The sequence below is a fragment of the Dama dama genome, chromosome 5 (assembly GCF_033118175.1).
Source record: "Dama dama isolate Ldn47 chromosome 5, ASM3311817v1, whole genome shotgun sequence".
Classification (NCBI taxonomy): domain Eukaryota; kingdom Metazoa; phylum Chordata; class Mammalia; order Artiodactyla; family Cervidae; genus Dama; species Dama dama.
In genome coordinates, this window is record NC_083685.1 from 122,231,227 (window position 1) to 122,257,813 (window position 26,587).

The window sequence follows — 26,587 nt, forward strand, 5'->3', positions numbered from 1 at the left end:
GGAACAAAAGAGAGTGAAACCATTGTGGCTCACAATGCCTGGGGAGGCCAGCGTGGGCTTCTCGATGAGAAGAGCCAGGATGAGAACTTCTTAAAAAATGAAAATACTTTCGGAGGAGAGAAAACATTCTTCCCGACTCCTTGATGACGGACAGTGCCCTTATCAAGGCTGGGAGATGATCGGCCGCATCTAAATGGGGCTTCTGAAAGTTCTTTCCTCCATGAAAGGGGTTGCAACCTGTACCCCCCTTCTGTATCCCTGTCTCTCTGTCTCTCTCTCACTGCATCTCTTTCCCCTTATCTTCCTCTCTCTTTCTTTCTTCCTCTCTGTTCCTCTCTGCCTTTCTGTATATCTCTGTCTCTTCCCTCTCTGTCTCTTCTCTCTCTTTGTCTCTCTGACTCTCTGTCTCTGTCTCCCTCTATCTTTCTGTCTCTCTGACTCTTCTCTCTATGTCTCTCTGTCTCTCTCCCCTCTCCCCCACCCCTCCCCGTTCCCTGCTCATTTTAACTTATGGACTCAGGAGCTGGCATCAGGCCCGTACCTGGCCCGTGTCCCCAGCACCCTGGGCTCCCTGTCCATTCCCCTTTCCTCCCACCCTGGGCTCTGTGTTGATTTATCACAAACACCTCCTGACAGCTGTGCTCAGTCTGATCCCTGCTTTGCTCAGCAGCATAAAAAAATAAGAGCTACAAATGGCTTCTTCCCCTGCTAGGGCTCCAATTCCAGTCCTGAATGGCTGGAACCATTTCCAACTTGGAGACAGAATTCAAACCTAGATGGCAGCGGTCGAGGACGAGGAGGTGGCCCTGGGGGCTGGTGAAGGGTGGCAGGGACAGGCCACGGAGGGTGCCGGTTCTCCCTTGCTCTGACTTCGGGTGACCATCCACTCCCTCTCCCGCTGGGGCCAGGGGTCAGAGCTGACTTGCCCAGAAGCCTTGAGGAGCAGTCCATGAGTGGGGAGCCCCTCATGAGGCCTACTACCCAGTAGGCACCAGATTGCTCAGACCTGAGACAGAACTGAAAACAGAATAGTACGGGACAGCAGGGAGTGTCTGTCCGTCAAGGGGTGTGTGTGTCTACAGGGTGGGGAGCAGGCCAGGCTGGAGGACAAGCCTGAGAGCACCTCGGCGACTCTCTGTACTGCTGTCTGGACCCACCTGCCTCTCATGGGCATCAGGAACTATGGGATTCTGTGATCTTCTCTGCAAGGCCCACAAAGGACCTCAGCTAAAATGTGTATGGTCTCCAGCAGGTAGACACAGGGAACCATGGGAATGGCAGACAGCCCACAGCCTGAACTCAGTTCAGAAAGCCTGTGACACCATGCCTGTCTTCTGGGAGCTTCTGATCTCTTTGGAGATTGGGAGTCTGCAGTTTATGAAGACGTCCAGCCACAAGCTGAGTGGGTGCATGGTGAAACCCCAAGCTGCAGGCAGGAGGAAAAGGAAGGGGGAGACATTTGCATTGGCTGATGCGGGGTGAGAAACCCATTCTCTGACTTCAAGCGGTGAAGCCCTTCAGGCTCTGGGGCAGGGAGAGCTTGCCGACGCGTGATGGTGGGGACAGGATGGTGTGGGCAGAGGCAGGGCCACTGTGGGGACCAGGGTCTGATCGGAAGGTGACGAAATTGAAGAGAAAAGTAAAAATGCACAGAAAAGACTGAAGCTGAACCTGGGGGGGGGGGGGGGGTGCGGGGGAGGTGAATGGGATCTCACGTGTTGGGGACAATGGGAGCTCACAGGGACTCTGCATGCAGCTCTTGCTTTTCACACAGGATAAATTAGATCACCTAGGATGGGGGTCAAGAGGCCATTGAGTGGGTACTCCTTGTAGATATTCAGAAATAGAGATTTAGGGCCTGGGGGCTACAGATGTGAGATGTAAAAACATTTTAAAACATTTTTTTAAGTATAAATGGACAGGTTAGTTTATGAGACAAGGCACACACTCATGAAAAAAAAAAGAAAAAACAAACACTAGATTGAAATAACGCAGTGACCCAAGAGAGAGCATGAGTGAGAATAGGACAGGGTGACCAGTGACAGTCCCAACTGTGAGCAACGGGCTCAGAGAGGGTCCACAGTGGGCAGGGGGCACCACGGGACCTTCAGATCCAGAGAAGACTCCCTGGGCACAAACCTACCACCCGATTTCATGACCCAAAACTGCATGGCAGCCCCCTCATTGTGGGCTGGGTTTTCCCTTTCGGGACTGGTGAGAGTCAGAGGACTGGGGAGATGCCCGACTCCTCCTTCCACCCTGAAAACCCCGTCTACGAAAGATGGAGAAGGGCATCCAAACTGAACATCCCCTGAAATCACCCACCACCCCCTGCCCGATCTATTTAAAGAATCTGTGGGGAAGATCCAAGATTCTGTGGAGTTCAAAGGAAACCACAGCAGGCGGGCATCTCTGTGCACCCAGAGGGGGTTTTGGCAATGACAGTTGGGGTCTATGTGGAGAAAACCAAGCAGAGCCAAGGGGACTTCCAGGAGGTCTCTGGGCAATTCCAGAACCATCCAGGGCAAGGGGCAAGGCCCCAGTCCAGCAGCAAAACCAGCCTGACACCCTAAATAAACTCATTACTTTTGTCTAAGTGAGGGTCAAGCATTTGGCCCCTCTATTGGGTACTGAGGGTAGGGGTGAGATGGGAGAAAAGGAAGGCCTTGGTCCATCCCAAGGTGGATTGACCTTAGGTGGGCAGTGAACACACACATACACATGTGTGAACATACATGCACACACATGCACACACACAGAGTTTCTGAGGTTCATCTGATGGCCCATTTTCCAGGACAACCCAACTCTTTAACTGCAAATGGAGAGGAGGGTCAGAGGCCACAACCCTCTGAGCGGGCACAGGTGTGGTGGGGGTGGTCCTCTGGCTCCAACTTAGGGGGGTGCGCAGAGATGCCACAAGTAACTTAACTGCCACTTCTTTAAAGGGAGGTTCAGGTAAAAAGGAATGGGGTGGGACAGCATAGATGGATGTTTCTGGGATGAGCAAGGAGTGAATCTGGTGCACAAGTGGGCAGGGACACTTGAATGTTCATTCGGATTCTCTGCATCTCCCGAAGATTCACCCAGGGGACGGCCACTGGGCCACGGTGGACTCTGGCCTTCCAGGCCTTGTGAGTGAGAGTCGGGGACCAGAGGCCACTCTTTAGAGCCCCCATGGGGTCTGCAAACCTCCTTGCAGGGAGAAGGAGGAGAGGAGGCCAGGTTTAGAGTAACTGCCAACCTATATAGTGGGGGTAGTAATGAAGCAAGTTCTGAGAGGTGATCTGAGTTTATGGCGTGACCATATATCGTTGGCAGTAATTTTTACTGTGTGAGAAGAGGCATAAAGGATGAGGCACTCTCATCACCCCAACTCCCACCCCGCCTCTCCGCTCCACAGCCGAGGACGGGATCACCTGCAGTTTGGCTGGGGTGGAGGGTGGGTTTGGGGAATGGCACTTTATAGGAGTTCCCAGGATGGCCATAATGGACACTGCATTCTATCAAGCGTTAATGAAGATAATAATAATAATAATAATGAAGCAGGAGGGGAATTGGTTTCCATGGAGAGCAGAGCTGGGCTGGAAATAACAGGGGCGCATAAATTCTCCTGTGTCTGAGGCAGGAGGAGTGGGAAGGTCAGAGCTGGTGTGAATGTGCCCTGGAGAGACACTTTCCTGGGGGGGAGTGTGCCAGGGGCCAGGGTCTGGGTTGCGATGGGTGACGTGAGTACCATCCCTCCCTGCTGCATAGCTCCTTTCTTGCACTAACGTTCTTGATTTCCTTCCTGCTCCTCTCCAGCCAATGCCTGGGGCACCTGCTGACGTAGTTATCTGCCTGCCTTTCCCTCATGTGGCAGCTGCCAGGGCCAGGATTCTGAGCCCTTTGCTGCCTAGTGCCCTGCTGCCCTGTCCCTGTTATGGGTGCGGCCATGGTTATCCCCATGCTGCTCTGTCCAAGCCAAGAATTTAATTTCACAAAGTGCAGGCACTGGCCATTCATCAAGTGGATGCTGTTTTCACAGGTGAAGCAAAATGTCTCGGGCTGGAGAGCGATACATGCCCCCTCCCATGGCTCAGGCTTCACAACAAAGCTTTTAGAACATGAGGGTCTTGGCCACAGCTGCTCTCAGCCAGCAGTCAGTGAGGTCAGGCAGTGTGAGACCCTGAAGCTGTCTGGGCAGCTCACCTCCAAACTAGTTAAAACAGTGGTCATTTAAACGTAAATGAATTTAAATGAAATAGTGTAAAATTCAGGTCCTCAGGCACACTGGCCACCTTTCAGCCACAGAGCATCTTTGTGATGGCACCATCTGTTGGACACACTGGTCCAGAGACAGGCCCTCCATCAGATCCGCTGTGATGGACAGGGTGGCCTGCACAGGGGCAGCCCAGTGCCCCAGGTCCTCTGCAGAGAGCAGCCATCTCCTAGAGCAACAGGCCTATAAGGCTTTATATTAAAAAGGGGTGCTTGCCCTGCTCACCAATCCGACCTCATCCTCTCTTTGCTCCACACACACTTGGATGGCATGCTGCACTTGCTGCCCACCTTGCCTCCACAAGACAGAGCCCTCCCACCCTCCTTCCTCACCTGACCACCTTCCAGGCCCTCTAAGATCCAGGTCAGTTCACATTCAACCTCCTGCAGAATGCTTTTCCTGACCGCCCAGTGCAAGGTAGGGTCCTGCCCTCCATATGTGCATGGTCAAGTGAGTGGTGGAAAAAATGAGTGACTGGAATGGAGGGGGCTTGGCAAGAACAGAAGGCTTTTTCCAGGTGAAAAGGCCATAGGTGAGCTCCCAGGGTGAAGCAGGTAGAATTGTAGCTTTGTGGGGTTTGTTTTTTTTTTTAAGATAAATAGAAATAAATAAAAGCAGCAGAACAAGCTGAACTTCTGCTGTTTTCAGCCACAGCCTGATCTTGTCCCAGTTAAGACCTGACTCCAGGACTCTTGAGAGCTGGTCCTACTGCTGATCTGCACATCATCACACAGGTCCCTGGCTCACCCTCTCAGAGAATGAATGGCAGGGTCCTGGCAGGAGGGGGCACTTCCTGATATGCAGGGTCTTTCATTAGAGTCTCAGAGCCTGCACCCAGGTGAGTTCTCAAAGGCTCTGCCAGTGAGCTGGGTGATTTCAAACTTCCCCAGAGTGGGTGGAATCAGGGAGACAAGATTCGAATTTAGAGAAAAGCCTAGGAGAGGGCAGGTCCCCAAGGGAGGAAATTCCCAAGGGTGGCTGTGCTCAGGGCAGCCTCCTGGGAAGGCAGGCAGGCAGGCAGAGGCCATAAAGGCCCTGGACACAGAGCCAGGCGATGAGGGCTTGATTCTGGCTCAACTGCTGGTTATCTCTGTGGCCTCAGGGAAGCCCCTTAACCGCGTCACCTTTAAAATGAGAATTAATTAGGCCAGTGTCAAAATGCTCTGTGAATTCTGAAGTAGAAAGAAGTGAACTCTGAAGTAGAAATGAAGGGGCTGTCTGTCTGTGTGTAGGGGTTTTTTCTTGGGAGCTGGGGCCCACGGCAGTCAGTTCACTTCCTCACTACAGGGCCCTCTGAGGGAGTGGGAGCCCACTGGAGAAGAGCCAGGGGGGTCCTGATGGAGGGGCTCTGGGTGGGGGGGGGGTCAGCCTTAGAGGGCCAGTGAGAAGTCCCCTGTGCATCTCTGCCTTGTCATCTGGGCCTTCAGGCAGTAGGCAAGGGAGGACCGAGGCAAGGGAGGCCAGAGACCCTGTCACATAATGCCATGGACTGCAGTTCTTTCACCTGTAAAGCAGGAATAAGGTTCCTGTGAATCAACGTACAGAAGGCATCCAGCTCAGGACCTGACCATACTCCTTTCCTTTCCCCATGCACATAAATATCAAACCACACAGCCTACCAGGAAGATCTAGATCTTTGCTGCACCCTCTGCATGATTCCTGGTTGTCAGTAAATCTCAAGTAGGTCCATGCAGGGGCTGGGAAAGAAGAGACATACTGGCTTCTTCTATCTTCTCAACACCAGTTGCAAGAAACCAGGAGCTGAGGTGAGACAGGGAGCCCTGGGAAACGTGACCAGGAATCTGCCTTGCCAGGAAAAGGGTCCCTCCATCGGTGGCTCCCACCCTGACCTCCTGATGCCCTTGTCTCCAGGACTTTTGACAGCCTTGTTCTGGGAAGGAAGCACCCCAGAAATATGTAATTGATCTCACCTCTTGCCACTTCTTAACCTGGGCTTTTCGGCAGGAGGAGAAGATGCCTGATTAGAATATCTCTGAAGAGGGCAGTGAGTTATAGTAATGGACACTCTTCTAGCTGTCTCTCCCGCTCATAAATCTATCCCCCTCTGAAAGTGCAGATGGTCCATAATCGTCCATCACGCCAGAGTTCAGCACCGGACAGCTCCCGGGTGGGTTTTTCCTAGGAGGCTCCTTTTTCTGCAAGCTAAACGGAACTGCGGCTCCGCACAGCCTCTCCCTGTGATGGAGTGCAAGCAGTCCAGCCGTCAGGAATGATTTAGAGGAGAACGAACAATAAATATCCAAGAGGTTGGAGCTCAGAGCAGGGAGGGGAAGAAGGCGCCTCTGCAGCTGTACTTACATTTCTGTTGTTCTTTTCATTTATGTTTAAATTCTATTTCATGTTAGAGGGACAGCAGATGTTAACACCCTGGGAAGGAGTTCATCTTGACTGACCTCTCTAAAGAGCTCCCTCTGCCCCCATGACAATGATGAGTGAAGGACTGAGGTCAAGGGGCCATTTTGTTGGGGGAAATGTAAGTGACTGGGCAGTTGATATTTAGGGATAAGTAAGTTCTCTGAAATCTTACTGGGCTCCCTGGCAAGTCCCTCTGAAGTTAAAGCTGTATCTCTTGATGAGATGGCCCAAGCTGTCCCCTACATTCCTACTGCAGATGGGCCCGAGAAAGCCCAACCCAACAGGTTGCCCAAGCTGCCGTGGGACTCCCAGAGATGAGCCCACTACTCTGTCTCCCCTGGGGAGGACCAGGGGAGAGCCTAGCAGCCATGGCTAGTCCTTGTTCAGTGTCTCCTTCCTCCTCCTGCCCTGGCTGGGCTCGCACAACAGGAATGAGCAGAAGTGCCATTGCCCGTTGCCTGGGGTGGGGATCGGCTCAGGCCTTGGCATTCCTGAAAGGCTTCATTGTTGTCTACAAAGAGTTGTTGTGCCTGGGGTGCTAAACATGTCAGCTGCATGTCCTAACATGCCCAGAGCCTTCACTATAGGGCTTGTCCTCTGCGCACACGCAGAGGATAGTGCCTGGGACCATGACCCTGCCTTGGCCTGAGGGTAGCATTTCAGAGCTGCCCAGCCCTTCCCTCTCCTCTCTCCCCTCCCAGAGGCAGAGGAGCCAGGGCTGGGCTTCGAGGGTGATGAATGAGCGTCTGCCTCCTACAGGTGCCGGCCCGCTCTGCCAGGGGGTGCCTTAGAGATGTACGGGCAGACTGCCTGCACCCCCCTCCCCACGCCCCTCCCCTCCCTCTCCAAGGGCTTCTCTCCCTCCACCCAGGAACAAGATCCTCTGAACTCTAAGTTGGGAGAGGCTTTCAGGGAACAGTGCTGAGGACATGGGCCAGATACCTGTAGCATCAACTGCCTGCCCACCACCAGAGGGGTTGCCCCTAGAATGTGGGAGATGAGCCACAGGCCTTTCTCTCAAGATGGAGGGGGAAGTTGCCAAGGGGTGTGCCTGGCACTGGCTGCACCTCCTCGCCAACCCTCAGAAATGTAGTTCCCCTCTGAGGTTTCCTCACACCCCTGGGTAACCCCTGGAGGGCAGCGCATCCCCTGAAAGCTGAGGGGCCATCACTCTGCTCCTCCACCAAAGGCAGCCTGTCCAGGGGCACCTCCAGCTCATGGCAGAAGTGCTTCTTTGTGCTCCCCCTGGGCAGGACAGCCACCAAACCCCCATAGCCAGCGACTCCAAGTCCCCTGAAGGGAGGTCCAGAGAGGGTGGCAGGAATGCCCCGCTACCCACCAGTCCCCGGACCTGACCCACATGCTTAGATGGTGTGGCAGGCAGAAGGATGCCGTGGAGGGGCCAGCTATTGTCACTGCAGCAGGCGGCAACCCTCTCTCCCACTGTGAGGGCTCAGCAAGAGGTGGGCTTCCTCTCCACAGCTCCCACAGAGGCACTTGAGTGATTCCGTTCCTTCTAGAAGTGGGCACCTGAAGATTTGCAAACAGCTTAGAAATGCAAGATCCTGAGTTCTCATCCTGCCCTGCCAGCTTGACAGCACAAGGTCCAAACAATTGGTCTCCCTTTGCCGTCTGCATCTGTGCACTAATGAAGCCTGGCTTGGGCTCATGTTGGTGGATCGCTCCATGCACCACCAGCCACAGGCAGAACACGCTGCTCTTGCCAGCTCTCAGCAAGCAGTTGTCTCTGGCCGGGGCGGAAGAGTGCTGAGTTGTGGCACTGCTTCCTCTGCAATCCTGGCAGCATTGGGAGCAAGAAGAAAATGAGGTGTGAACCACCAGGACAGGGAGGCTTGGAGCGGGGGTCCAGGTGGGCAGGCAGGTGCAGCCCCAGGGCACCAGTGTCTGCTGGTGGCCTTGCAGCCACCATTGCAGGATCTTTTCTTGGCTAAATGTGCTGCCCTCACTACCACCCAATATGCTGGACTAGGAAAGGAGCTTAAAACCTCAATTCCTGATACAGTTGATGCCTAGTAACCAGTTTCCATTCTCCATCCCAGGGCAGGCTTCCCCAGGGTCTACAGGGATGGTGGGAGAGGGACTGTCCCTTGTCTGTGCTGCAGCAATGACTTAACACCAGTACTAAGAGATGAAGCCTCCTGGAACCAGCTCTCCATGCCCCTGGAGCCTCTATGAGAAGTCCTGGCCCAGTATTTCTCTTACCAAGATCCGGATATCATGGAAAACAGCAGCAGATCTTACGTTGTTACACACCAATGTCTTTCACACACTTTCTTTCCAGTCCCAATGACAGTGGGATCAGAATGACAGGAATCCGAGTTTGGCACCTATGGCACTGTGGTTTAGGGTGCCTGACAGCTTTGCCCAAGCTCCACATCCATTGTATTTCTTACTTTCAAACTAATGGCTATGACAAGTAAGCATGGGGCTGATTGTCCACACCCCATGCCAGCCAATCTCATATCCTTCTCCAAGCGCTTTGCAATTGCTAAAGCTGGGAAGTGGGCTTCCAGGCAAAGGACTTTGGAATCACAGCAGTGTGCATTAACTTACGCAGCATCCCAGACCCCCTCTATGGACCCAAAGGGTATTCTCTCTCCAGAATATGCGTGTGGATCCACAGGTGCAGTTGGGGCTTTGAGACTGGTGGACCTGCTTAGGAATGTTTGTCCTGGTGACTGGCTATCTGGGCTCGTTCCCTTTCCATCCCAACCCTTGGGCATCATGTTCACCTGCTGTTGCCTTTAGACCCTGTGTGACGTGGGTTTCATCATTCCCAGGAAAACAAGTTTCATTTAGGAGCCAGGTCCTTAGCTCTTCCCTCCACTCCACTGCCCCCGGTTGGGTCTGCTCCACGTGGGGAAGCAAACTAACTTTTATTAAGAGCTTGCTGGGTGCCAGGCTCTGTGCTGGGAACTGTGCCTGGGCACACTGCCTGGGCCATCTCATTGAGTGGCTTGGCATGTTCTGCCAGCCCTTCAGTGCTACAGTCTCGGTGAGACCATAACCTCTTGCCTTAGCTCCACGGCAGGCACTCTGTAGAACCGCTCTTGTTCTCCCTTTCTTGGTTGGGGTGCCCTCTCTTCCCCCGCCCCCCATATTTATCACTCCTTCTGAGACGCACCTGGAATCCACCCTTGACAGTGTATGCCCTGGTATCTCTCTACTTGACCCACCTCTTTTCCTTACCCCAACATTGTTCTGTCACCTCTTGCATTTCTAAAATTAATCATAGACATGCATGCAGATTTGAGAGCAGGTCGTGAAGGTGCGTGCTAGCTCCCGTGTTAGAATGCAGATTCCTAAAGCTTTTGGCATCCTCTAGTCTCCACTTCTCAGTCTCTCTGTACCTGGTAAACACTCATCCCTGATTTTCCTTCTTGCCTCTGTCTCTCCCTTCCTCTGTTCCTCTCTGTGAGCCCAGGGGCCACGATACATTTCTGATGAGAACTAATTCACCTGCTCTTCATGGAAAACTTAGACCTGGAAGTTTCTTTGCCATGCCTTAACATCCCTTTGCGTCCCGGCTCAGCTGAGTAGGTGTGTCGGGGCAGGATCCAGAGGAGACAGGGGCCCCGAGCTTGGGCTCAGTGGCCGTGGCCTCCCCAAGACCTGCTGCAATAGCAAGAGAGTGCCTTGGCCATGTGTTTTGCTTCCCTGGTGTTGCGGAGTTGGCGTTTTATACAAGGAGGACACAGGTGGGTGCCCGGGGTCCCCGGATATTTGTAGGTGGGGATCCACCTTTAGAAGATGACAGGGTCCCTCTGTGCCCTGAGCTCCAAGTCCTCATTTGAGCATGACATGTTTTAAGCCCAGCTGTCTTTTCAGCCCATCTGAATCTGAAACACACAGGCCATGAATCAAATTGATACATGGTGTCTCATGGCACATGGGTATTGGTAGTGGCATTGCTGGCGTGTGGGGGCTTCCTCTCCAGAGACCCCAGCGCACCTGTGGTGGCCTCCCCCAGCTGTCCCTCCTGTTACCTCTAGGACCTGAAGCTCCTGTAATGGAGACTCCTGGCAGAACGTGCCAAACTCTCTGAATGTGCCGAGAAGGTGGCTCCCCAGGGGCGTGAGGAATCCATTTCCCGCTTACCTATTAGTGCCGGCGAGAGCCAGGCTGTGACATAGAGAAGTAGGGCGGCTCCTTAGAGCCGTGCCTGCTGCAAACAGTAGCAGTCCTGCTCCAGGATTTTAGGGGGAAAGACAGATATGCACAGAGCAGGCAGGCAGAGCTCACAGCTGTGAGGTGCAGTGTTTCTATGTCGAAGGCTGTCTTGGCAACTCAGCGGCGGGCGGCAAGCAGCTGTTCTCCAAATGCACCCAGGGAAGGAGGTGGGGAGTGCTCCCAGGGCTCCTCGCGCAGGATCTGGGTTACATCAGAGGAAGGACTTTCTCTGGCAGTGGGGTTGGTTTGCCAAGGGAGACAGAGCATGGGGAATGCCTTACCAGGAAGCATTTAAAAATTGTACCAATTCTCATGACAAGGACGGTCAAAGAGGGTCCCTGCCTCAAGGCAGGAGAATGATGGAACGAGCATCGTCAAGTCTCTTCTCCAAGCAGGAAGATCTGGGGTCCTGCTGGACAGTCAGGGTGCTAGGGGCCCTGAGTCTGCAGGTGGCCCTGGTGGTGGGCTGGGCTGTCTGCAGAACCTTCTTGTCCTGGGGCTTGAGGTCACAGTCAGCACCAAGAGGGACTCCGTGGGGAATAATTCCCAGCCCTCTCCCCCCAGAGGCCACAGTCATAGCTGTCAGACAGCAAACCCACCACAGCCTTCTGGAAAGGTGTCCACATCTCAGGAGTCACAGGCCACCCGCATGGTCCAGTACCACAGGACATACCATCCAGCCCAGGTTGCCCTCGGCAGTAATTTGCCCAGGGTCCTCCAGTGAGCTGATTTTCAGCTTTGCACCCAGAAACCAGGCCGAGGCCTCCCGGGTAATGGCTGCTTGGGCCAGCCATGGGGGTTGTTCAGGGAGGTCACCGAATGCCTCCTGAGTGGCCAGCAGGAGCCTCCCTGCTCTCTCTCCTTCTCCCGCCTCTCTCACTCCCAGCCTCTTACCTGTTTCGTCTCTTCCTTTCTACTGAGGCCCACCATCAAGCCCCCAGGTTCCTTCCTTTTTTGGGTGATGCAGGTCTGTCTGCTCTTCCTTCCTGGCTCCAACATGTCAAAACTTCATGGCATTAAAGAAACACGGGGAAAACCATCTGGGAAGTAGGTCACGTAAAAAAAAAAAAACGACAACCTGCCTATAATTAAACCAGCTCCTTGCAGGGGGCTGTCTCCGGAAGAGCCCAAATCCAGCAATCCAGCATCAGCTTCCTCCCCCCACCCTCCCCCCTTCCTTTTCCTTCCTTACAAAGAAAGTCTCAAGATGCAACACTAGGCACACAATTTTCCAACAAAACCCCATCAGGCAAATAATGAAAACATCACAATGTTAGTACTTTGACTGCCTCTTGACTGCACTATTGAGAAAGGAAGATGGGAAGTGTGGTTGCACTGACTGTGGAAGCAAAAGCTGGAGGCATTGACAGTACTTTTCATGAAGCAGACCTCCCCGACTCGTTTGACCTTGAAGTTTTGTTTTCTGGATTTTAACATGTGATTGGTGGTGTCCTCTGGGTTAGGTGATGGTCCCCTCCTCTTCCTGTTGCCTCCTCAACCCCATGCTGGTTTTCTTCCTGGCCACTGGGTTAGCAAATAACACCTGAACCATCCTGATGTTTAGGTCCAGAATACTTTTATTTCACTCACGACAAAAATTAGTCCTTGCAAGAGCCCAGCTGACAACTCTCAGGAGCTTCTGTCTCTCATAAAACTTGCTGACAGCAGGCAGGCAGTTCATGGGAGGAAGATTTACTAACAATGTGTTGGAGGTTTTTCCAATCCATGAGGTGATTGTTTTTAAAGGAGGAGAGGGGGGAAAAGTTATTTCTAGATACAACAAAGTGGTAAAGCTTAACTTTCATTCTCAGAAAAGTCATTATGAAACCAAGTGATTAAGACTTGGGAGTTAGTGTGTGGTGTGGTAACTCTCTTGCTGATGTAAAGGGCAAGACTTGTCAGTCACTTCCAATCTCTTTCCCTGCCAATAGAGTGGCCCAGATGGATGACAAGAATGCCACCTATGACTCACCCTGGCCTCATCAAAGATTGTGATTCTTTTTTAAAATTAAAGATTGCAATTCTAACCACATAGCAAGGTTCTAAACAATGTACTGGTTATCCAGGAAGCAACTAGTTAATAAGCGGAAGCTGAGGGCTCAGGGACACTGCCAATTTGCAAACAATCTCAGGTCTATCTTTTCAACCCAAGAAGGCACAAGTTTTGTCCCCTTTTTGGTTCCAGCGGAGAGATTCTCTTTTCTAGAATGCCTTGCCACACACACCAGTGTTGCTTTCCATATTTGCTCTAACCTTGATTGCCAGCGGAGTTCTCCAGGTGGACCCAAACCACCAGCCCTCTGAATGGAAGCCAGGTGTGCTCACCGACACCCCTGTCCTGAGCGAGCTCCCCAGCAGGGGCCTCCCTGGATTGTAATGGCATCTTTGTTCCGAGTTTGGCATGAGCTGAGCCAAGGCCTCAAATACTGTGCATTGACTTGACTGCAGAATCAATAGCAACTTCCTTATGGCCATTTTGTTTGGAGATAAACATCTAAAGTTTGATGCATTGGGTCTGGTTTTGTGGAAATAGCGCAGACTTTGGAATGCGAATGACCTGGGTCTGCAGTTTCAGCCAGGCTGCATGCTGACCGTGCGGCCTTGGACAAGTGACAATCCCAGTGTCCCAGCCTCTGTCTGAGTGATGGGGCAGCTGTTGGGCAGTGAGGAGTGGGAGGAGGGCTCAGGGCATACAGAGGGGAAACACCAGGCAGGCAGTTTGCTCCTTGTGAAGAGTTAGCTCCTTTCTTTTCTTTGAAGGGTGTGCCTGTGTGTGCATGCCTGTGTGTATGTGTATGTGAGTGTGTGTGTATGTTTGTGTATTTAGGCTTGGCAGTCAGACAGCTGGAAGCTAGGGTTGCCAGGTGAAAATACAGGGCACCTGGTTAAATTCTAACTTCAGATAAACAATGAATAATTGATAGTATAAGTGTGTCCCAAATATTGCATGATACATACTTATACTCAAAAAAGCCAAACACATTATTTATTGTTTACCTGAAATTTAAAATTTAACTAGTCATCCAGTAATTTATGGAGAAGGAAATGGCAACTGACTCCAGTATCCTTGCCTGGAGAATCCCATGGACAGAGGAGCCTGTCGAGCTACTGTCCATAGGATTGCAAGAGTCGGACACGACTTAGCAACTAAACCACCACCCCCAGTAATTTAACTTGCTAAATCTGCAACCCTAGCTGGGACAAGGGTTTTTACTCCAGCTGTAAAATGTGACTGACAGAAGCCCGCATGCAGGGGAAGCTCATGCAGGGGTGGCCTTGGGGGTGGGGGCTGAGTGAGGAAGAGCCCCGGGCTGCTTTGCCCAGCTCACCTAGCCCAGATTCCTTGAGTCTCTGTTTGGGCCTGGTGACTTTTTCTTTTTTCGTTTTGGGGGTCCTTCAATTGCCTCAGGCAGAACTCTGTCCATAGACAGTCTTGGCTGGGAGCAAGGGCAACAGTCAAAGTTTCAGCCCAGTGGGGTTGCCTGCCCCCCAACTCGGGGCTGGCCCTGAGTTTACGCTGAATGTCCACTGAACAGTGGACATTACACTGAGCAGTGTCCGCTAGGACTGCTCACCAGGCTCCATCTACCTGCTGACCCGGGTGCGGGACAGTGTTCTCTGGAACCTTATTCATTTGTCTCATGGGTGACATCTGATCTACCTGAAACAGGACCCAACAGAACTCAGAGCGGTTGCCAGACAGTGTGACCGCCCCCCGCTCCCCACAACTGAGTCCTCAGCAAAACCTTTCTCCCTTCTCAGCCCCAAGATGCCCCCGCCCTCGCATCTCTGTCCCAGGCCCTCTACTCTCCACCTTCACTAAACCACTGCCTGCCTGTCTGTGCCCCACCCTGGCAAATGACCCCGATTCCGATTCTTCCAGCCAACTCAGTGGGTGCTGTCACCCTGGCAGATTCTGGTGTTGGCAGCAGGGGGCACATAAGGTGCAAAGGGGAACTAATGGGAAATAAAATAGCTTTCCTCCCCCAAAGACCGCTCCCAGCTCTGCCAGCAGACAGAGTGAATTGTTTTCAATCCAATCTCGTTTTATTGAAGTTTCCTCCAGGGTTAGCTCAGGAGACTTCTCCCCCAGCCTCTTCCGTGTGGCCTTATTTACCAGAATCCCCTCGACATGGCATTTAAGCGTCTCCATTAACATTTCGTGCATCTTGCTCATGGCGGGCATGGGCCCTCTGAGACCTCCGGGGTGGCGGGCACGGCAGCAGCCCGCAGAAACACCGGGCTGATTTTAATTGGTTCAAAACTGTGGCTGGCGACCACAGAGGGGTCCCTTTCCTTGAGTAATGACCTGGAGTTTGATCATGCAGCTTTTGTTAGCTTGTAACACAGAAAGTAGAACCGTGTATAAGATCAGAGCCAGAGCCAGGGGCATGTCTGCCCACCGTGGCACACTCACTGGAGTGTGCCCAGTACACGCTGGCAGACCTGGGCAAGTGTGCCTGTGCAACCCAGTGGATAAAGGATGGCAGCTCTCAGGGTAAATCGCCCTGGATGGATTTCTGCCTGTGCAGCAGACCTGCCAGAAAGCTCCCAGGACTCGGCCCCTCGTAATAGAACAGCCACCCTGCTGACCCCTCTTGTGTCGCTCTGGGTTCCTTGTCTGCATGAAGATCTTTGCTTGCCAGGGAGCGAAGAAGCCCTCTGAGCAGTCAGGATCTTGTGGTGCTCGTCCCCGTGTGGGGAGACTCTGCTCAGAGGACGGTCGCCGGGTCCCCCAGGCTCTGTGCCCTCCCCTTGCATTTTAGGGGGGGAAAGGATGTGAGAACCCAAGTTCTTGGAAACACAGATGGTCTAGACTCCAGAACATCTGGAGACTGATCGTCCCCACACCCAGGACCCTCGTTTGGAATGCATCAGCTTCTGCTTAGGCTGGTGGTTTCTAAAGAAAATCTCAGCGGGCAGTAGAAGAGACAGTTCTAGACTAGTTTATTGTCCTTTAAGTGGAGGGAGAGCAGAAAGGGCAGATCTGGTTCTTCTGGAGTCCCTGTCATGCATGTCATTCATCTGTTCGTCCACCCAGGCCGCGGATTTCTACTGAGCCACTGAGGGTGTAAAACACCGTGCTACTGCTGAGTGACTATACACATGTCATCCTCAAGGGGCTTCTAATCTAACCATGCTTATCTCAGAAAATTTTTGGAGACTTAACGACAATTAAGATAAAATATAATAAATATCTATGTTTCTCTACTGCAGTTAACAATGATTAACATTTAGTTATAGTGCGTTGTTTAAAAAAAAAAAAAGCATTACAGATGGAGGTCAAGTCCCCTCTGCAGCCCCAGCCTCAATCCCCCCACCCGACACCCAGAGGCGGCCCTGAGCATCAACGCAGTGTCCATCATTTTGTCCCTTGAAAACACACTTGCACACATATAACCACGAACAACAGACCATAGTTCCCCCACTTCTTAAAGTGCACATACATGACCTCTTTCTGCAACTTGCTCCTTTCGGCTTTGTGTTTTTGCAGCTCCTCTGTGCATTTCTGATCCATTCCTTTTGTCTGTTGTGGAGAAATGTCTTAGGAATCTATGGCTTTGTCTTCTGCCACTCTGTCCTTGACGAATGCTCTGGTTGTTCGGAACCAACAGCAGTGGTATTGCTATTGTGACAGATGCGCGGTTCTCTGTGCTCATCTCCTCCTGCCCTGGAGATGATACCCGGTTGTGAGTGGCTGGCTTTAGAATGTTCCAGGTCCTGCCCACAGCTCTCCAACTGTCTGGACCCGCCCGTGCTCCACCAGCTGTCTCGTCTGTCCTCACTGAGATGGCCAGTCGCGCCTACTTTTGTCCACACCAGAGCTGAGAAGTGGCGGCTTGCCTTACTCTGAATCCCCTGATTCTTGTACGCCTTCCCTCTGTTTACCAGCAAGCCTGGGAATCTGCCTGCTCCTGGGGAACTGTGGGTTACTCCATCCACTACTCTCCCGCTTGGGAAAGCAATCTGTTCCCCAGAAAGATTTAGGGCAAGACCTCAAATGGTTCTACTTGTTTTTAAAAATTAAGAAAACCATTCGCCAATGTCTGGACTCCCTGTTAGGCCCCCAGTGCCTGCACCCCACCTCAGGAGTGATCGTGACCCCTGACCTCCCTGGCCACAATGCCAAGCAGCCTGTGTAGGGCCCTGATGCCTCCCTGCCCTCTAAGGCTGTCTGTCTGCTGAGCCCTCAGGCCCTGCCAGTCTGGACCGCAGACCCTGGGATCCTCAAAGCAATCCTGGGAGAGGGATGGAGATGCAGGGGAGGGTGAACAGAGGTCTGGAGATGTCTGCCTTTGGCCGCAGGGAGGTTTCCAGAGGAGGTAGGAGAATTGGCAGGGGTGTCCCCTGGTCCAGGGGGTGTATGGTGAGCTCAAGCCTCCCCTCCTCTTCTCTGGGAGAGATGCTGAAGCCACAGGGGCCCCCAGGGATCACCGATGGAAGCAGTCTCTGGGCAAGTGAAGCACATAGCAGATCTCAGGCCTGGCCTTGGCACTTTCTTTGCAGGAAGAGACTGGAGGCCCTGCCCTCCCTCTCTGCCCTGAGGGTGCCACCGGACCTTTTCCATTTTCCTGTCAGCCCCTCCCCCTTCCCCCCACTTTTCTATCTGCCTGGGGCTCTCTGCCCCTTCCACCCCCAGACAGCCCAGCTCTGGCCTGAGTCCCTGGGGCTCCATCCTGGGGATTTGGGTGATCCGGGGTAGGAATCAGTGAGGTAAACAGGAGCAGGGTGGAGTGGCTAAAGGAACAAGTGGGTGATGCGTGGACCCCAGGGCACTGGACCCACTAACGCTCTGTCCTGGCACTTGTGTTTGGAAGGCACACAGGGGCCCCTGTCTCCTCTCTGGCACTTTCCTAAACTAGCCCTGTGGTGTGACCCCGTCTGTCCCACCTCCTTCAATGATCCTGCTCGGGGCAGGGCAGGGTCAGGGCTGTGCAAGAAGGGCAGCTATTAAAAAGTCCACATAGCAGGTGGGGAAACCAAGTGTCCCAGAGGCCACTGTAGCAAGAGTGAGACAGGGTGGCCATCACAAGCCAGGCTCCAGGTTCCCTGGGCCTCCAATCTGCACCTTGGTGGGGTTGGGGGGGGGGCAGCGGGTGGTTGTTTGAGGGTTCTGTGCCTCAGTTTCCCTCTCTCTGGAGGGTGTGTTACAGCAGGAAGAAGGCTCCAAGAGTCTTTATGATCAGAGGCAGGGCCCTGCCTAGGCCTCTATACTGATCTCCTGCCCCCTCTCCCCTTCCTGGGGAGGCGGGAGTGGCTACTGAGCACTCCCCCAGTCCTCTCCTGTGCTTGCCCGAGAATGACCCGGCAGCAGCAGCAACATGGTTTATTAAGCCAACACAATCTTTTAAGTACATGAGTCCCAGAGACCCCTGAGGTCTGCGTGTGCTTGGAGGAGCTTCCAGGTCCGAGACTTGCGGGCTGCTTGGGACTGGGGTTTCAGGGGTGTCCCCATCCCAGGAAAGGTCCTGTCACCCTCTGTGTCCTCGCCTGGCCTTGAGTCAGGATGCAACTGGCAGCCCCTCGTTCTCTGTATTACAGTCTTTTAAAAAATCTGCTCTCTTCTTGGTCTCCTTCCTCCCATCCTGTCCTGCCCCCCTTCTTTGTCTCTTGGAACTTTTCCTGGTGTGCCTAATTCCTGGGGGCTGCAGCGGCCTCGGGGACTCAGCCCCACCTCGCTGCACACACTCAACCCTGGGAATCGATTCCAAAAGCGATTAGTTACAGTACAGTAGCGCTGTTAACTGTGGCATTTTGCTTTGCAGTTATTGATACATCATCAGAATTGAGAAGCCATCGGCAGGCAGGGGAAGACGGGGCAGCTGGCTGGGGGCACAGGGGAGGGGGGCGTGGAGACGACTGTCCTGCAAATGCAGGGAGCCTGGCTCTGATGGCAGGGGTGGGTTTTGAGGCCCTGGCAGGAGCGGGGGCTGGGGTGTCACATCGGAGACTCTGGAGGGCCAGGTCATTCCGGCTCGTTCTCAAGCAGACGACTAGGTCCTCGCTGCCTCCTCCTCCCTCCTGCTTTAATACCATTGCTGGGGCACAGCTCCTTCCCTGGGAGTGGGGACTGCTTGCTGGGCGGAGCAGAGGGTAGGACAGTGGCATTTCTGGTGCTGTTAGTGGATAGGGTCGATCTCTTGGAGTGCGTGCAAGCTAGAAGCCCTGAACCAGGCAGGGTTCTCCAGAGAAGTGGAATCAATACAATCTATCTATGCATCTGTGTATGTATCTACCTACATACGCATGTGTGTATCTGTCTACAGCTAGGCAAAGATACATCCTGTAGCTATAGAAAGAGGGTAGATGTCATGTAGAGATAGAAAGAAAGGAAGAAAGATGGAAGAAAGGAAGGAAGGAAAGAAAGGAAGGAAGGAAGAAAAGAGATTTGTTTTAAGGCATTGGCTTCCATGGCTGGTTGTGGTGAGCCCCACAGGTTTTGATGAGAGAGGTTCAATGTGTACATAAACTGCAAGGTCAGCCCCAGGCAGAGCCCCTGGTCAGCCCCATGCCCCTGGAATCTAAGCTGGTGCTGGGGAACCGCAGTGGTAATGGGGTGATGCTGATGATTTACCCCCCCAACCTAGCTCTGTTGACCTGAGTGAAGAGTAGAGGCCCGAGTTGGGAATGGGTGACATGGACCCTCCCACCATAGGTCTAGCCACGGCCAGCCGGACCCCTTGGCCTGCTGGCCCATCCCCTGGCGTCCCAGGGACCGGTCCGAGTCTCACTGCAGGGGAGCAGAGCTGGGAGCGGCTGCCGCTGTGAGGGGGTAAGCGGGGATGCCTCATTATAACTCCCCCCAGCCTAATGTTTTCTTCCAGTTGCAGTGTTCAAAGGATGCGGTTCCCATGACACTCTGTCCTGTGATATTTTTAATCAAGAGCGCGGGAGAGCGTGTGTCTGATGCACTCCAGATATTCAGAGATTGAAATGGTTTTGTTCTCGTGTTTTCTCTTTTCAACCCAGCGCTAAGTCAGAGCTGCCTGAGGAAGACTCTACACGCGTTTCCCTCGAGCTGATCTGCAGGCCCCTCCGGCTGGGACCCTGTCCTGGGAGCTGCCCGTCTGCAAACAGGTGCGTGCCCCCTTCCGGCGCACATTCTGCTCCACCCGACCTGGTCCTCAGGCCTGGGGCATCTCAGAGGCCCGGGGGTGGGGCTGGGGCGGGGGGACGGGGCGCATCCATGTCGCAACGTGGGCTGGAGGGGGATCAGTCAGGGAGCCGTGGTCAGTAGAGAGGAGGGTTCACACCTGTCCCCACCACTTGGTTCCTGGACCCCCCCTGTGTTTTTCACCTGCCCTCACCCTGTCCTCTCACTGAAATGCAAATCAGTGAGTGTATGATAGATAATTAATAGACTGATCAGCCAGCAAGGGAGGTAAGTAGATAAATAATTTTAATGATCCTTGGGTTGCCCATAAATTCCCTCACTGCCTTTTTTATTAAACTCGCTGTTTACAGGCATCATTTATACTGCATGTCATTTTGCCGACCCCTCCCCCACTTCCTCAGCGGCTCCCACCAGGTCTGACCTGGGGTGGACGTGTGGGTGACAAAAGGTCCTTTCTCGGCAGGGCCTGGTCTGGCTCAGGTGGCGGCGGGGAGCAGGGCTCGGTGGCCACAGGCAGACCATGCTCAGCACCCCGACGCGGCCGCAGCCTATATTTAGGCAGCTCAAGAACCTTCATTATGCTTGGCACCTGTGCTGTGGGTCTGAGCTCATTGTCCTCCCCAGGGACGGCTTCAGCCTATTAATAGCCTTGGCTGAGGTTTCCTCATTGCTCCGAAGGGCCAGGAGAGAAAGTGGGTTAATAAATATAAAAGAAAACTCTCTCAAGAGGGCCTGGGGCCAAACTCTCTCCCAGACTCTCCGGGAGCCTAGCTGCTGAACCCGGACAGGGCGTGGGGTTCCCTTCACCTTGGTCTCCTCCACCGCAGAGGCCCAGGGCCTAGGCTGGCGGGTCTGGGGACCAACGTGGAGAAGCGCTCCCCGGTTTCCATGGAGCTGGAACAGAGGAGGCCCTGGGGGAAAAGGCCACCACCCCCGTGGGGCACAAGAGGGACTCGGGTGAGGCCTCTGTGCCCCTGGGAGGAGGCCAAGGGAGAGGACATCCTGGGCTTTCCTGCCTCCCCTCCTCCCCAGCATTTTGCTCCTGACCTTCTATGCCTACTCATCTATGCGTGGAAAAGAGACCCTCAGGATGGTCACTGGGCAAGATGCCTCCCTCTTGACCTTGTCTTCCACTCCTGGGGTCCAAAGCAAGAACAGTTCAGCCTGAGTTAGAAACACCTGTAGAGAGAGAAAGGATGCCTGGGGAACAGAGTGGGGAGGACCTAGGGAAGCTCTCCAAGGACAGGCGTCCCCAGAGTCTGCTCTCAGCTGAAATTCAAGAGCATCAGGGGCGTGCTGGCCTCAGAATTCTGAGCTGGGGATTATCAGCTAACACTGCTGAGAGCCTGGGGCTGGGGACAGGTTAGTCCCTGCCATGTTTATTCTCAATATGGTGCCATAGGAGACGTTCCTAGAATTTGTCCTCCTTTGGGTCAGGGGGCAGGGTTCAGGGAGGTCACGGCCTCCAGCTTCTTTATGGCAGCCGAGACTCACAGCTGGGTGTGTGGCCACAATGGCCCGCTGCCTCGGGAAGCTTCGGGCCCTGTCGTTTGACTCCTTCTGGGTTTCTCCAGTTGGTAAGGAAGCCATCCATGGGTGTTGCTGCTTCTGTGCAGTGGAAATGCCCAGCCTGACGCTGGCATCCACAGCAGGCCGCCCGATGATCAGCTGGCCCATCTCCTTGGAGGGCGGTGTTCACCCAAGGCAAAGAGGGAATTTGGACTGAGCAAGTGGAAAGCCTTTTGAAGTTTCACTCAGTGGAATTAAAGTCTGAAAAATGGCCCAGCAGAGGCTCCCTGCCCTTTCAGGAGCTTGTCTAGCTCAGAGCTGTGACACCTCTCTTGCTCTTTGCCCAGCCCACACAGGCCAAGTGGGAGGGAGGTGGGCCAGGAAGAGGCAGAAAGAGCTGATGGGCACCTTTTCCAAATGCTTTCTCCCTCTGGCAGTTCAGGGGCCTTCTGGAGGAGTGGCCACCGAGCCTGTTTCAATTATGTTCTGTCGAGAACTGGCAGACAAGGGCGCGGGCCTTCCGTTAGTAGACAGAGGCACTGGAAAAGCTCATCTTCCTGTAACGGGAGAACATCCCTGTTGGAGTCACTCTGCATCTCCTTGGCTTTTCTGATCACTTTACAGCATTTTTTATGGTCTGTCATCTGTTTCTGTTTGGGGACCACCAAGAAGGAAAAAAGTAATAAATTAGACATGGCGCAAGCTGCTGGTCCCCTGTGATGGACATCACACCACGGCTGGGCCAGGCCTCCCTGTCACCTGCAGCCCGCAATGCCTGCTCAAGGGACATCCAGGGCTGGTCCACCCGTGAGAGGGGGCCTGGCGAGGAGATGGCCTCTCCACCTCTCCTGAGAGGCCAGTTCAGAACATCACCCTGAGAAGTCTCATGATTCTGCAGTGGTGACATTTGCTGCCGTGGCTGAGCCTCACCCAGCCCTGTCGGAACCGTCACCCGCTTCCCCATTGTGCATGCGGACCCTGGGGGCTAGGAAGTGAGGGGCTGGCACAGCGACTCACATCTTCCGGGTCCCCAGTCCCTTGATTAGCATGCGCCAGGCGGAAGTGGTTTGTCCATGAACTGTCTTGGAAGGCAAACATGTCCTTCTGGCTGTGGGCGTGTCAGCCCAAAACTGGCCTCTTCCAGCCGGGGGTTGTAGAGGACAGAGTGGCATCCATGGGGTAGGAGCCCCAGGGCGTAGGGAGCTGCGTGAGGGCATTGTCACTGGAGTTTTTTGTGTCCTTGGTTTGGAGTCAACTCTGGAGGCCTTTCATGGGGTTGAGCTGTGACATTGGTGTGTGTGTGTATGTGTGTGTGTGTGTGTGTGTGTGTGTGTGGTGGAGACACTCCATGTTGGTAAGGATTCTCTTTCTCAAAACTCTGTTCCTAATCCTGAAATATGAAGGAAGTGGGAATACGGCATTGCTGTGGTCCAATTGCTGTCAAAGAAGAATGTCATGCGCCTTGTATCTTGACACCCATAGAGTATCATAGAATGTCTGAGCGGTGGGGGAGAGCCGGGGAGCTTCTTGTGCAACTCCCTGCTTTTATGACCAAGAAGGAGACCGGTCTCTGAAAGGCCGCTGACTTACACCAGGACCCTCAGCCACGTGCAGAGGCAGCTCTCTTGTATCCCGCCCAGGACCTTTGAGGGATGGCATCACTGTTGTGCTGAGTGAAAGTACTACCTTCAGTGACTGGCAATCCTGTCCCCCTGGTCCTTCCACCATGACCGGAAGGGTGGAGGCATGAATTAACTTCACAGAGGTCCATGTGCTCCTGGAGATGAGTGGTCTGAGTATGCTTTGTTGGCCTTGTTTTTGGGAACATGTGTATGGATGTGAGAGTTGGACTATAAAGAAAGCTGAGCACTGGAGAATTGATGCTTTTGAACTGTGGTGTTGGAGAAGACTCTTGAGAGTCCCTTGGACTGCAAGGAGATCCAACCAGGCCATCCTAAAGGAAATCAGTCCTGAATATTCATTGGAAGGAATGATGCTTAAGTTGAAACTCCAGTACTTTGGCCACGTGATGCGAAGAACTAACTCATTTGAAAAGACCCTGATGCTGGGAAAGATTGAAGGCAGGAGGGGAAGGGGATGACAGAAGATGAGATGGTTGGATGGCATCACCGACTCAGTGGACGTGAGTTTGAGTAAACTTCAGGAGTTGGCGATGGACAAGACAGCCTGGCATGCTGTGGTCCATGGGGTTGCAAAGAGTCAGACACGACTGAGCAACTGAACTGAGCCTCCAGGCCATGGGGCAGTAGGCCTGGTAGTGGGGGTGGTGGGGAGGGGGACAGGTTTGATGACTGGTCAAAAATCAAACCACCAGAGCAGCACCTCCTGCCCTGATGGTGCCTCAGGCCCCCAGAGTAGGGAGAGAGTGGCCACATTGGGCTGACACCTGGTCACCAAGCCAGGGAGCTTCTTCAGTGTCTGAGGAATGAGTGTGTGATCCGTCAAGAGAAGTGGTGTGAGGCAGGAGCCAAATGAGATTGAAGGCTTTGGTTCTCCCATGGACACGAGTGGGTGTGGGTACATCTCACTCTGAGGAGATGACTCTGGCTTTCAGGCTTTCTTTGTGACTCCATGGACTGTCGCACACCAGGCCTTCTTGCAGCCCAAGAGCCACCAACACCCTGGGAGATGCAGAGTCAGAGCCAAGAGTGCCAGCCCTCTGCTTATCTCCCGGAAGCCCTTTCACCTTCCTCCCCTGGGGCTGGCAGGGTCTAAAGACCTTCAGTGGGATCCCTTTTTTTCTACCCCCCTTTTCAGATGAAAACAATCTCTTAGTACCTTTTCATTATTACATAAGTGATAGATGATCGTTGTAGAAAATGCAGCCAGGAAAAATGAACGAAGAGCACACACCCATAATCCGACTACCAGAACCAGCCGCTGTTTACACCTCAATGTCTTGTCATCTTCCAGAGTTTTCTACACGTAAGAGTTTGCCGATTTATTTCACCCTATAGGCGTTGTTTTGTAACTTGGGGTTTTGTTGTTGCTTAACAGTATTTTCGGGAACTTATTTCTAGGCAGATATTTACCTTGTTTTTAAAGATTGAATATTATTTCACTGCATTGAAGTACCATAATTTCCTTAACCAATCCCCTCTGGTAGGTTTGCATGCATGCATGCTAAGTCACTTCAGTCGTGTCTGATCGTTTGCAACCCTATGGACTGTAGCTCACCAGGTTCCTCTGTCCATGGGATTCTCTAGGCAAGAATATTGGAGTGGATTGCCATGCCCTCCTCCAGGGGATCTTCCCAACCCAGGGATCAAACCTGCATTTCTTACGTCTCCTGCTTTGACAGGCAGGTTCTTTACCACTAGCGCCACATGGGAAGACCCTCAGGTAGATTTACAAAGACTAAAACAGGCACTAACCACTGACCCTATTTCTAAAACACTGCACCATGTTTTAAAGAAGCAGAAGAGTAATTTTCCAAACAAGAATTAGGAGATGAAAGTTCACATTATCAAGACCTCTGCAAATATACCCTCCAAAGACCATCTTTGAGAAATGGGCTTCCCTAGGGCCCTTTGACTGCAAGGAGATCCAACCAGTCCATCCTAAAGGAGATCAGTCCTGGGTGTTCATTGGAAGGACTGATGCTGAAGCTGAAACTCCAGTACTTTGACGACCTCATGCGAAGAGTTGACTCATTGGAAAAGACCCTGATGCTGGGAGGGATTGGGGGTGGGAGGAGAAGGGGACTACAGAGGAGGAGATGGCTGGATGGCATCACCAACTCGATGGGCATGAGTTTGAGTAAACTCCGGGAGCTGGTGATGGACAGAGAGGCCTGGCGTGCTGCGATTCATGAGGTCTCAAAGAGTTGGACAGGACTGAGCAACTGAACTGAACTGAACTGAGGGTCACTGCAGTTACAATGTATCAACTCCCAATTTACACCCGCCTGCACAGAGGGTGATGGGTCTGGATCCCTGTCCATGTCCCTTCCTTCATGGATGTCTTTCCTGAGTCCACAGAATGTGTGTGCAGGCGTGTCCACACACTAGCAGTGCACATGAATGCACACACACGACGCACGTGTTTATGAACGTACACATACATGTGTGCCCTCACACACATGTACACCCATGCACATGGACCTGTGCACATACACGGCATCTGGCAGCTTTTGCCCATTGTCAGCTGAAAGGTGATGTTAATTTAGTTCATTTTTAATCTCATCTATTTATCAGGTGGTCTGCGCCCAGCAACCATTAATAGGAATAAACTATCATTTCTCTCTAAACGATAAAGGAAAGTAGATATTGATGACATGAGGCTCGTCAGTTCTCCCAGCCCATGTGACTTATTATTTAATAAGACAGATAAGCCTCCAAAGAGAAACTGTTTAGGGACTTTTAATAAAACCAGGTTTGAAAACCCCCAAATCCCCAGCCTGTGGGCTAGTGTCCACAGGCTTAGCATGGGCCGGGGGCGGGGTGGTGTCACCATCCATGAAGTGATATTATAAGCCTCCCGAAGAGCATCTTTGCCCTGACAAGTCCAGCTATAGACACTCCCCGTCCCCCCGCCCCCCGCAGGCCTACAGCTTGCTCCAGACCATTCAGAGGAGGGCAAGGCCAAGCCCTGGGAGAAAGGTGCCCACAGGGAGCAGTTGTTTATTGAGTCATATACCAAATTAACCATCAGTAAACAGATTTCTGGTATATTTGTATTCAATTTCAGAATATATATATATTATGTGTATTGTTGTTGTTTAGCCACTGAGTTGTATCTGACTCTTTTATGATCCCATGGACTGTAACCCTGCAGGCTCCTCTGTCTATGGGATTTCCCAGGCAAAAATACTGGAGTAGGTAGCTATTTCCTTCTCCAGGGGATCTTCCCAACCCTGGGATCGAACCCACAGATTCTTACCACTGATCTACCTGGGAAGCCCAAAATATATGGATACGGACATATTCTATACATGCATTTCTAAAGAATATATTGGATTGAAATTCACACAACATAAAATTAACTATCTTAAAAAGTGAACAATCTCTATACCTCAGTTTCTTCTCTTTAAAATGGGTTAATAACATCTTTCTTGAAGGACTGTTGATAGGATGAAAGTGTTATTTACTGTATATGATGGAACCAGGACAGTGCCT

General features: G+C 52.8%; 1 protein-coding gene across 2 annotated transcripts in view; it reads left to right on the forward strand.

Annotated features, from left to right (window-relative positions):
* The window catches only part of RBFOX3 (RNA binding fox-1 homolog 3), a 317,599-nt gene that overhangs the window by 103,023 nt on the left and 187,989 nt on the right, over positions 1–26,587 (forward strand). For both annotated transcript variants that reach the window (XM_061141266.1, XM_061141267.1), the window contains exon 2: positions 19,796–19,903. The gene's annotated coding sequence lies outside the window, so the exon portion shown is untranslated. The remainder of the gene's footprint in view (positions 1–19,795; positions 19,904–26,587) is intronic.